At 44.1% G+C, this 8,548-nt stretch overlaps 1 pseudogene; it reads right to left on the reverse strand.

Annotated features, from left to right (window-relative positions):
- Positions 1–447: 447 nt before the first annotated feature.
- LOC111953912 (poly(A) RNA polymerase, mitochondrial-like) overlaps positions 448–8,548 on the reverse strand; it is a 26,288-nt pseudogene continuing 18,187 nt past the window's right edge.

An 8,548-nucleotide genomic window follows, 5' to 3' on the forward strand; every position in this document is an offset into this window, starting at 1 on the left:
CATTCACTGAACTTATCATTAAGGTTTGGGTTGGAAATGCCTACTTCCAAATTGGCAATAAAGGATTATGAGCAGATCTGGAAACAAAGTTAAGGCCCTGTCTCTTTCTTTCAGTCTCCACCGAGAAAAKTAAAGACTTGTGTTTAAAATGGAATGTGCCTACTCTCTATCCAAATATTTGACATGTTTGCTCAACCAGTAGCTGGGAAGAGGTCCATCCATTTTGCAGACTAACCACACCGCTGGCTCCTCTCTCCTCCAGACAACTGACTTGATGAGCAATGGTATGGACTGTTTAAATGTGGACTGACTAACAAGCTAGCAAGGTTGCATCGTTGTTTTTGGACAGTTGACGGTGAAAGTTGAATCTAGAAATAACAATGTCAGACAATTTCCTTATCCACCACACATTTCAAAATAATGTTTTCATTTTGGTATAAAAGTACATTTCGTGACACTGATTTAATAAAACGCATCTGAAAAACATTTCATACAATGTAAACAAACAAACAGGTGTATAGTTAGATGCTAGAAGTTAATATCTTCTTTAAGTACATTATTTGCAAAGGTTGGCATGGAGAGTAAATAAGTCCTTTCTTATCAAGAGCATCTGGTCACGGAAACATTTATACCCCATTTCACACAATCATGCCAATCCAAACCATACTGCGACAGCTTGTATATTTTCGTCAGGACAGTTCCAGCTACCATAGCGGATGCCTAAACAGGCCAGCTCAGTACAGCTTGGCTCGGCTCATAAGTTCACTAGCGTGGTGTCTTTTAAGGGTAGGACTTTAAGTGCGTGTTGCCCATAGACATACCTCACCGGTGCCATCTAGTGGCGATGGTCTGCAAAACCGTGTGCAGACTGCACAGAATGAGTGATCTACAAATCATTTTTGCATCCCAAATGACTACTGATCAAGATGAGTGATTCTGCATCTCGCCTGGGCTCAAACTGATCCCCTCAAACACAATGAATCTTCTCCTCTAGCTCTTCTTCCTCGTGGTGTTGATACCGTTGCCCGTCTTCTTCTCCTCCCTGTTCTTTAGAGACTCCAGCAGGCTCTTGATCCTCTTGCTGGCCGGTTCCCTCTTCCTCTCCTCTTCTTACGACCCTTAACCTCGGCCACCTGGGAGACGGACTGCATGAGGAACACAGCCAAGCCCCAGGGGGCATTGTTCCCGGTACCGGTCCCGTTACTGCCYCTGCTGTGCGGTACGTTGAACTCCCGCTGCTGCATCATCCAGGCGCTCTCCCGACTCAACGCCACAAAACGCTCCAGCTGTGTTCTGTTAACGTGCTTACTGACGTTCAGCGCTGGCTCGAAGGGGTTCTGGATYTGAAGGGAGAGACCTCAGGTCTGTTCTGCTCTCTGCCCTGTGAGAGAGCGGGCAAAGAGAAGAGTGAGGGAGAAAGTAAGAGTTTTTAAAAGAGGGTGAGAGTGAGAAAGAGAGTGGTGACAAAACATAAAAACACACTGGCTTTATWAATGGTCCATCTATCTTAGGTGTTGTTGCTGTTATGTAGGCCACCTGGACCCAATTATAAAAGGTCTGGCTGGTACATCTCATCTCTTCATGGGCTATCAGGGTCTGTCCCAAATGGCACCCTCTTCCCTACTACTTTTAAATCAGGCTCCATAGGGCTCTGGTCAAAAGTAGTGCAGTATGTAGGGAATAGGGTGCCATTTGGGACGCAAATAGTCTCAGCCTAGCTTTGATGAACGGGCCTGGGGGCAGCACCAGCAGGGTAGACACAGGTTCAATCATCAATCATACCACATCATCACTAGCCTGGTCCAAGATCTGTTTCTGCCATCTTGCTAASTCTTTGGCGATTCCAGTGTCCTAGGCTAGACCATTGCTGCTTTGGAAAAGTCTGTCACACAGACAATAAAAACCTAGGTAAAACATCTATCTCTAGAGCCCTCCAAGATTCATCCAAACAACAGATGCACCTGGGTTCAAATAGCATTTGTTTTCTTTTAAACGCTTTAGCTGCGCCTGATTGACCTTGCCTGACACAATGGAAACAATGGAATAGTKCCAAAGGTGTAAACKCCTCAAATCTAACACCCCAGGCAAGCTCAATTGTACCCCTCAAAGTATTTGAAATAAATCAAATACTATTTGAACCCAGGGCATGCATGGCATGCAATACCTCAATACCCTATCCCTTAAGCTGGGGGTTGTAAAAAGGCTGAATGGATGGAGAAACAGAGATGGCGCCTCCAGCTCCATGGGATGGAGAGATGACCATGGGCCATAAAGCCATCAGTCAGGGCAGAGAGAGAGAGGGAAAGGGGTAGAGAGAGGAGAGAGGGCAAGGGAGAGGGAGGGAGAAAGGACAGGAGAGGGAAAGAGAGAGGGTAAGAGGGCAGGAGAGCGAGAGGGCCAGGGAGAGAAGGCCAGGGAGAGGGAGGTAGAGAGGGAGGGAGAGGGGCAGGAGAAGGAGAGAGAGAGGGAAAGGGTAAGTGTGCAGGAGAGCGAGAGGGTAAGAGTGCCAGGGAGAGGGAGATAGAGAGGGAGGAGGACAGGAGAGGGCCAGCTCTGACTTTGCTGATAGCTACTTTGAGGACAAATTTACTTACTATGACATGTGGTTGTCCCACCTAGCTATCTTAAGATGAATGCACTAACTAAGACGCTCTGGATAAGAGCAATCTGCTAAATGACTACAATATAAAATGGTAGGACGCAGAAGACAGGGAATAGGKGAGTGTYGGAGAGGKGGGAGACAGGAGAGATGCAGTACACAGTAAAGATGATTAATGGTGGTTTCTCTACTGGTGAAATATCATGTGCAGAGGCCATGACCACCAGTCTTCCTACAGGCCTTCCTTTAATACTTCAGTCCTGACCCTGGGTTCTCTCTCTCTCTCTATCTCTCTCTCTCTCTCTCACACACTCTCACCCCTCACCCTGGGTTAACGTCCTTACAATATCTTTACTCTCAGGGGCCATGAGGAGATGAGGAACATCAAAGAGGCCTGCATCCTAAATGGCACCACCGATTCCCTATGTAGCTCACTATATAGTAGGGATGTACACGTGTACGATTACACATCGGTCTGCGATTCAAATGTTTAAGATAAGACTGSATTGGTCCACAGACCCCAGATTTTTTTTCAAACATTATGAATCGCCGWTAAACGAACATGTTTTGCTCATATTACTTTCTTTCTACCTTGAGAAAATACCTAATCCTTTGTGACAACTGAAACTTTTCCTTCAGTGTGAAACTAAAAGCATGCAACTGTGTTGACAGTCATAGATTTTTACTGAACAAAAATATAAACGCAACATGTCAAGTGTTGGTCCCATATTTCATCAGCTGAAATAAAAAATCCCAGGAATGTTTTATACGAACAAAGAGCTTATTTCTCTAAAATGTTTACATCCCTGTTAGTGAGCATTTCTCCTTTTGCCAAAATAATTCATTCATTTGACAGGTGTGGCATATCAAGAAGCTGATTAAACAACATGATCATTACATAGGTGCTCCTTGTGCTGGGGACAATAGAAGGCCACTCTAAAATGTGCAGTTTTGTCACACAATGCCACAGATGTCTCAAGTGCAATTGGCATGCTGACTGCAGGAATGTCCACTAGAGCTGTTGCAAGAGAATTGAGAATCGTTTAAGAGAATTTGGCAGTGCRTCACAACTGCAGACCACGTGTAACCAAGCCAGCCCAGGACCTCCACATCTGGCTTCTTCACCTGCGGGATCATCTGGGACCAGAAACCCGGACAGCTGACGAAACTGTGGGTTTGCACAAACAAAGAATTTCTGCACAAACTGTCAGAAACCATCTTGGGAAAGCTCATCTTCGTGCTTGTCATCCTCACCAGGGTCTTGACCTGACTGCAGTTCAGCGTCGTAACTGACTTTAGTGGGCAAATGCTCACCTTCTCCAGCGTGCCAGTGGCCATCGAAATGTGCTCTTCATGGATGAATCTCGTTTCATCTGGACCAGGCAGATGGCAGATGGCGTCGTGTGGGCGAGCGGTTTGCTGATGTTAACGTTGTGAACCCATGGTGGTGGGATTATGGTATGGGCAGGCATAAAATACGGACAACGAACACAATTGCATTTTATCGATGGCAATTTTAATGCACAGAGATGCCATGAGATCCTGATGCGCATTGTTGTGCCATTCATCCGCCGCCATAACCTCACGTTTCAGTATAATTCACAGCCCCATGTTGCAAGGATCTGTACACAATTCCTGGAAGCTGAAAATGTCCCAGTTCTTCCATGGCCTGCATACTTACCAGACATGTCACCCATTGAGCATGTTTGGGATGCTCTGGATCGACGTGTACGACATCGTGTTCCAGTTCCCGCCAATATCCAGCAACTTCCCACAGCCCTTGAAGAGGAGTGGGACAACATTCCAAGGGCCACAATCAGCAGCCTGATTAACTCTATGTGAAGGAGATGTGTCGCACTGCATGAGGCAAATGGTGGTCACACCAGATACTGACTGGTTTCTGATCCCRGCCCTTACAATATATATATTTTTTAAGGCATCTGTGACCAACACCGCACGGCTAAAATGTGGAGAAAAAAAGTTKACCAAAATCTTCCAAAACGGTCAAAACCATTCGATTTTGAGATGGGGGTGAAATCCAAAATTGTGCTATACAGTATATTAATTGGTTATGTCATAGTTCATTTGTAAATGAAGAATATTGATACATTGCTAGCGCAAACACTTTATCTGCTAAATGTACAAGTTAATTAGTGGGTGATGGTGATTTCAAAACCAAAGGCTACATAGTCCCCCCCTAATCTGATAGTGGGGTGGTAGATGCCTAGTCTCCCCCTATGGGTCAGATCAGGTGCATACATAGTATACACCATAGACATACATSATTTACACACACAAGTCAGCTCAGACCGATACAGCTCAGAGGCTCAGCTCATGCGCTCCATCAACATCAGATTTGTATTTAGAATGGAAAATGAATGTGTTTATGCAACAAATGTTAGTGCATCGAATCATATCGTATCGATTCGTTCTCTAATCAAAGAGAATCGCACAGAATCATTTCAAACTCAAATGTATCGTTCCTGTATCATATCGGAGCCCATCTATCTAGATACGTATTGAATCGTCCTGAAAGGGAAAYATGCACATCCCTACTATATAGAGAATAGGGTGCCATTTGGGACAACCTTGGCCTGCAAAGGAATTAAATGAAAAACAAACTGGGTGAACTGTAACTAAATGAACACGTACGTGTCTAAGACTGAATAAACGTGTTGATTATGTTTTCTTATTCGAGTGTGATGAACTGCTGATTGTGTTCATTAGAGATGGGTAGAGAGGAGGAGCAACTAGCAATCACACAGTCCTCTGACAGCTGTAGTATTAGCTGGCACGGAGAGACATTAGTGCGATGCTGGCGTGTGTGTGTGTGTGTTTGATCCACCAAAAACCCACTTTATTACCAACAGCTTCCCCTCTTGGCTCTCAGCCCTACGACTAGGGAGAGCTAGCCAATGAAAGATCTCAAACGCCGTTAGCTAACTCTGCAATCTGGTTCTGATAGTATCTGCAGCCATTTTTTCACCAATTATAAACTACTACCATGAAACAATGGCAATTATGCACAGGGGTGAAAGTGCTGCTGGAATCACTTCTGAAAGGATTGGCAGTTTACAGCGTACAGCTAAAAGGGTTCCAGAGAAGGCWTTTTCTGTTTAAAGCTTTCAGTGCAGCACCCTCATCTTGTCTCCAATCAACATAGAATGACTTGGTACTAATTGAAACAGAATGGACTGTATGTGCCTGTTACCTTTCTGATGTTTATGGACATGCGGTTGAATGTGAAGGTTCCGTGGAACTCAAGGAACTCCTGCAGCAGTTGCTCTGAAAGGAATCACAAAGAGTACGATAACAAATACCACATTTATAATGATCAATAAACCTGTTTTAATGTGGAAATAAAATGTATACAAAATATTAGTATGTATGCTATGGTTAGGGACGGGGGCTTTGGTAGTTTTTTCCCCCCCGCATTTCAATCATCAGACCTCAAGAGGCCGATATAGCACCTTCTTGCTCCATGTGTGAATTAATTGTAATGTCTGTATACCATGGTCATCTACGGCAGTGGTTCCCAAACTTTTTATAGTCCCGTACCCCTTCAAACATTCAACCTCCAACCCCTCTAGCACCAGGGTCAGCGCACTCTCAAATGTTGTTTTTTGCCATCATTGTAAGCATGRCACACACACATACAATACATTTATTAAACATAATAATGAGTGTGAGTTGTCATCACAACCCGGCTTGTGGGAAGTGACAAAGAGCTCTTATAGGACCAGGGAACAAATAATATTATAATAATAATCAATTAATTTTGCTCTTTATTTAGCCATCTTACATATTAAACCTTATTTGTTCATCAAAAATTGTGAATAACTCACCACAGGTTAATGAGAAGGGTGTGCTTGAAATGATGCACATAACTCTGCAATGTTGGATTGTATTGGAGAGAGTCTCAGTCTTAAATAATTTTCCACACACAGTCTGTGCCTGTATTTCGTTTTTTTGCTAGTGAGGACCGAGAATCCACTCTCACATAGGTACATGGTTGCAAAGGGCATCAGTGTCTTAACAGTGCGATTTGCCAAGGTAAGAAACTATTGAGCGCAGCCCTATTCAGAAATCTGGCAGTGGCTTCTGATTAAATTCAATTTTCACAGAACTGCTTGTAGCAATTTCGATGAGGTTCTCTTGTTCAGATATCGGTAAGTGGACTYGAGGCATGGCATGAAAGGGATAACGAATCTAGTTGTTTGTGTCGTCCGTTTCGGGAAAGTAGCTCACTCAGATGCATCGCTATATCACATTTGACATTGACCGTAAGCTGGAGTTCATTTGCACACAACAAAATCATACAATGACGGAAAGACCTGTGTGTTGTCCTTGTTAATGCAGACAGAAAATATCCCCAACTTCTTAATCATAGCCTCAATTTTGTCCCGCACATTGAATATAGTTGGGGAGAGTACCTGTAATCCTAGATTCAGAACATTCAGGTGAGAAAAAACATCACCCAGGTAGGCCAGTCGTGTGAGAAACTCGTCATCATGCAAGCGGTCAGACAAGTGAACATTATGGTCAGTAAAGAAAACTTTAAGCTCGTCAATATTTGTCAATACTTTGCCCCTTGATAACCAGCGCACTTCTCTATGTTGTAAAAGTGTTACATGGTCGCTGCCCATATCATTGCATAATGCAGAAAATACACAAGACTTCAGGCGCCTTGCTAAATAAAGTTAACCATTTTCACTGTAGTGTCCAAAACGTCTTTCAAGCTGTCAGGCATTCCCTTGGCAGCAAGAGCCTCTCGGTGGATGCTGCAGTGTACCCAAGTGGCGTCGGGAGCAACTACTTGCACGCGCGTTACCACTCCACTATGTCTCCCTGTCATGGCTTTTGCGCCATCAGTACATATACCAACACATCTTGACCACCAAAGTCCATTTGATGTCACAAAGCTGTACAGTATTTAAAAAATATCCTCTCATGTTGTCCTGGTTTCCAGTGGTATGCAGAAGAGAATGTCTTCCTTAATTGACACCGCATAAATGTAACGGACATATACCAGGAGCTGTGCCAGGCCCGCCATGTCTGTTGACTCATCCAGCTGTAATGCATATAATTCACTGGCTTGTATGCGAAGCAGTAATTGTTTCAAAACATCTCCTGCCATGTCACTGATGCGTCGTGAAACAGTTTTGTTTGATGAAGTCATTGTCTGTATAGTTTTTTTGGCCTTTTCCCCCAGCATTGTCCCAGCCATATCCGCGGCAGCAGGAAGAATAAAGTCCTCCACAATAGTATGGGGCTTGCCTGTCCTAGCCACTCGGTAGCTCACCATATAAGACGCTTCTAGCCTCTTCTTATTAATGGTATCTATTGCTTTTATACATGTCTTACTACTCGAAAGTCATCTTTATTCTCGCTCAAACTCCCGTGGCTTATTTTTCAAATTGTCATGTTTCAGTACACGTCTTCATTCCTGAAATGTCTGCACAGAGAAGTGAAGGTTTCCCGCAAGAAGAGTAACTTAATGTGATTGGAATTACAGTATCAGGCAAAATCCTGCGATAAAGTTGAAACGCTCTGATCATTTCACTTAATAGAGGTAGCCCAATACCAGTACGTCTGGTGAAAAAAGATGAGCAAGAGAGAGAGAGAGGAAAGAGTGAGAGAGTCCCGTGAATCAGAATCCTTGACCATGTCAGGCCGAAGGGTAGTAGAAGAGAATTGGTTGTGTGTGTGGTAGTGAACACAAGTTAAGAATAGGGAGGCCAGTGCTGGCAGAGATCAAAGCCCACTCTCCCAGAAGTGATGAGGGCCTTTATTGTATAGATGATTGCCTCAGATCAGGATGTCTCTGTCTGGACCATAAGATGAGAGGGGGGGGGTAGATTGCTTTTGGAAAAGCAATGTATTGGAGGACCAAGGTGGACAAGGAAGCAGGAGTACGACGCTGGGAAGAGAAGCGGATGACTTGGACTA

Source organism: Salvelinus sp. IW2-2015, linkage group LG27 (genome assembly GCF_002910315.2).
Source record: "Salvelinus sp. IW2-2015 linkage group LG27, ASM291031v2, whole genome shotgun sequence".
Classification (NCBI taxonomy): domain Eukaryota; kingdom Metazoa; phylum Chordata; class Actinopteri; order Salmoniformes; family Salmonidae; genus Salvelinus; species Salvelinus sp. IW2-2015.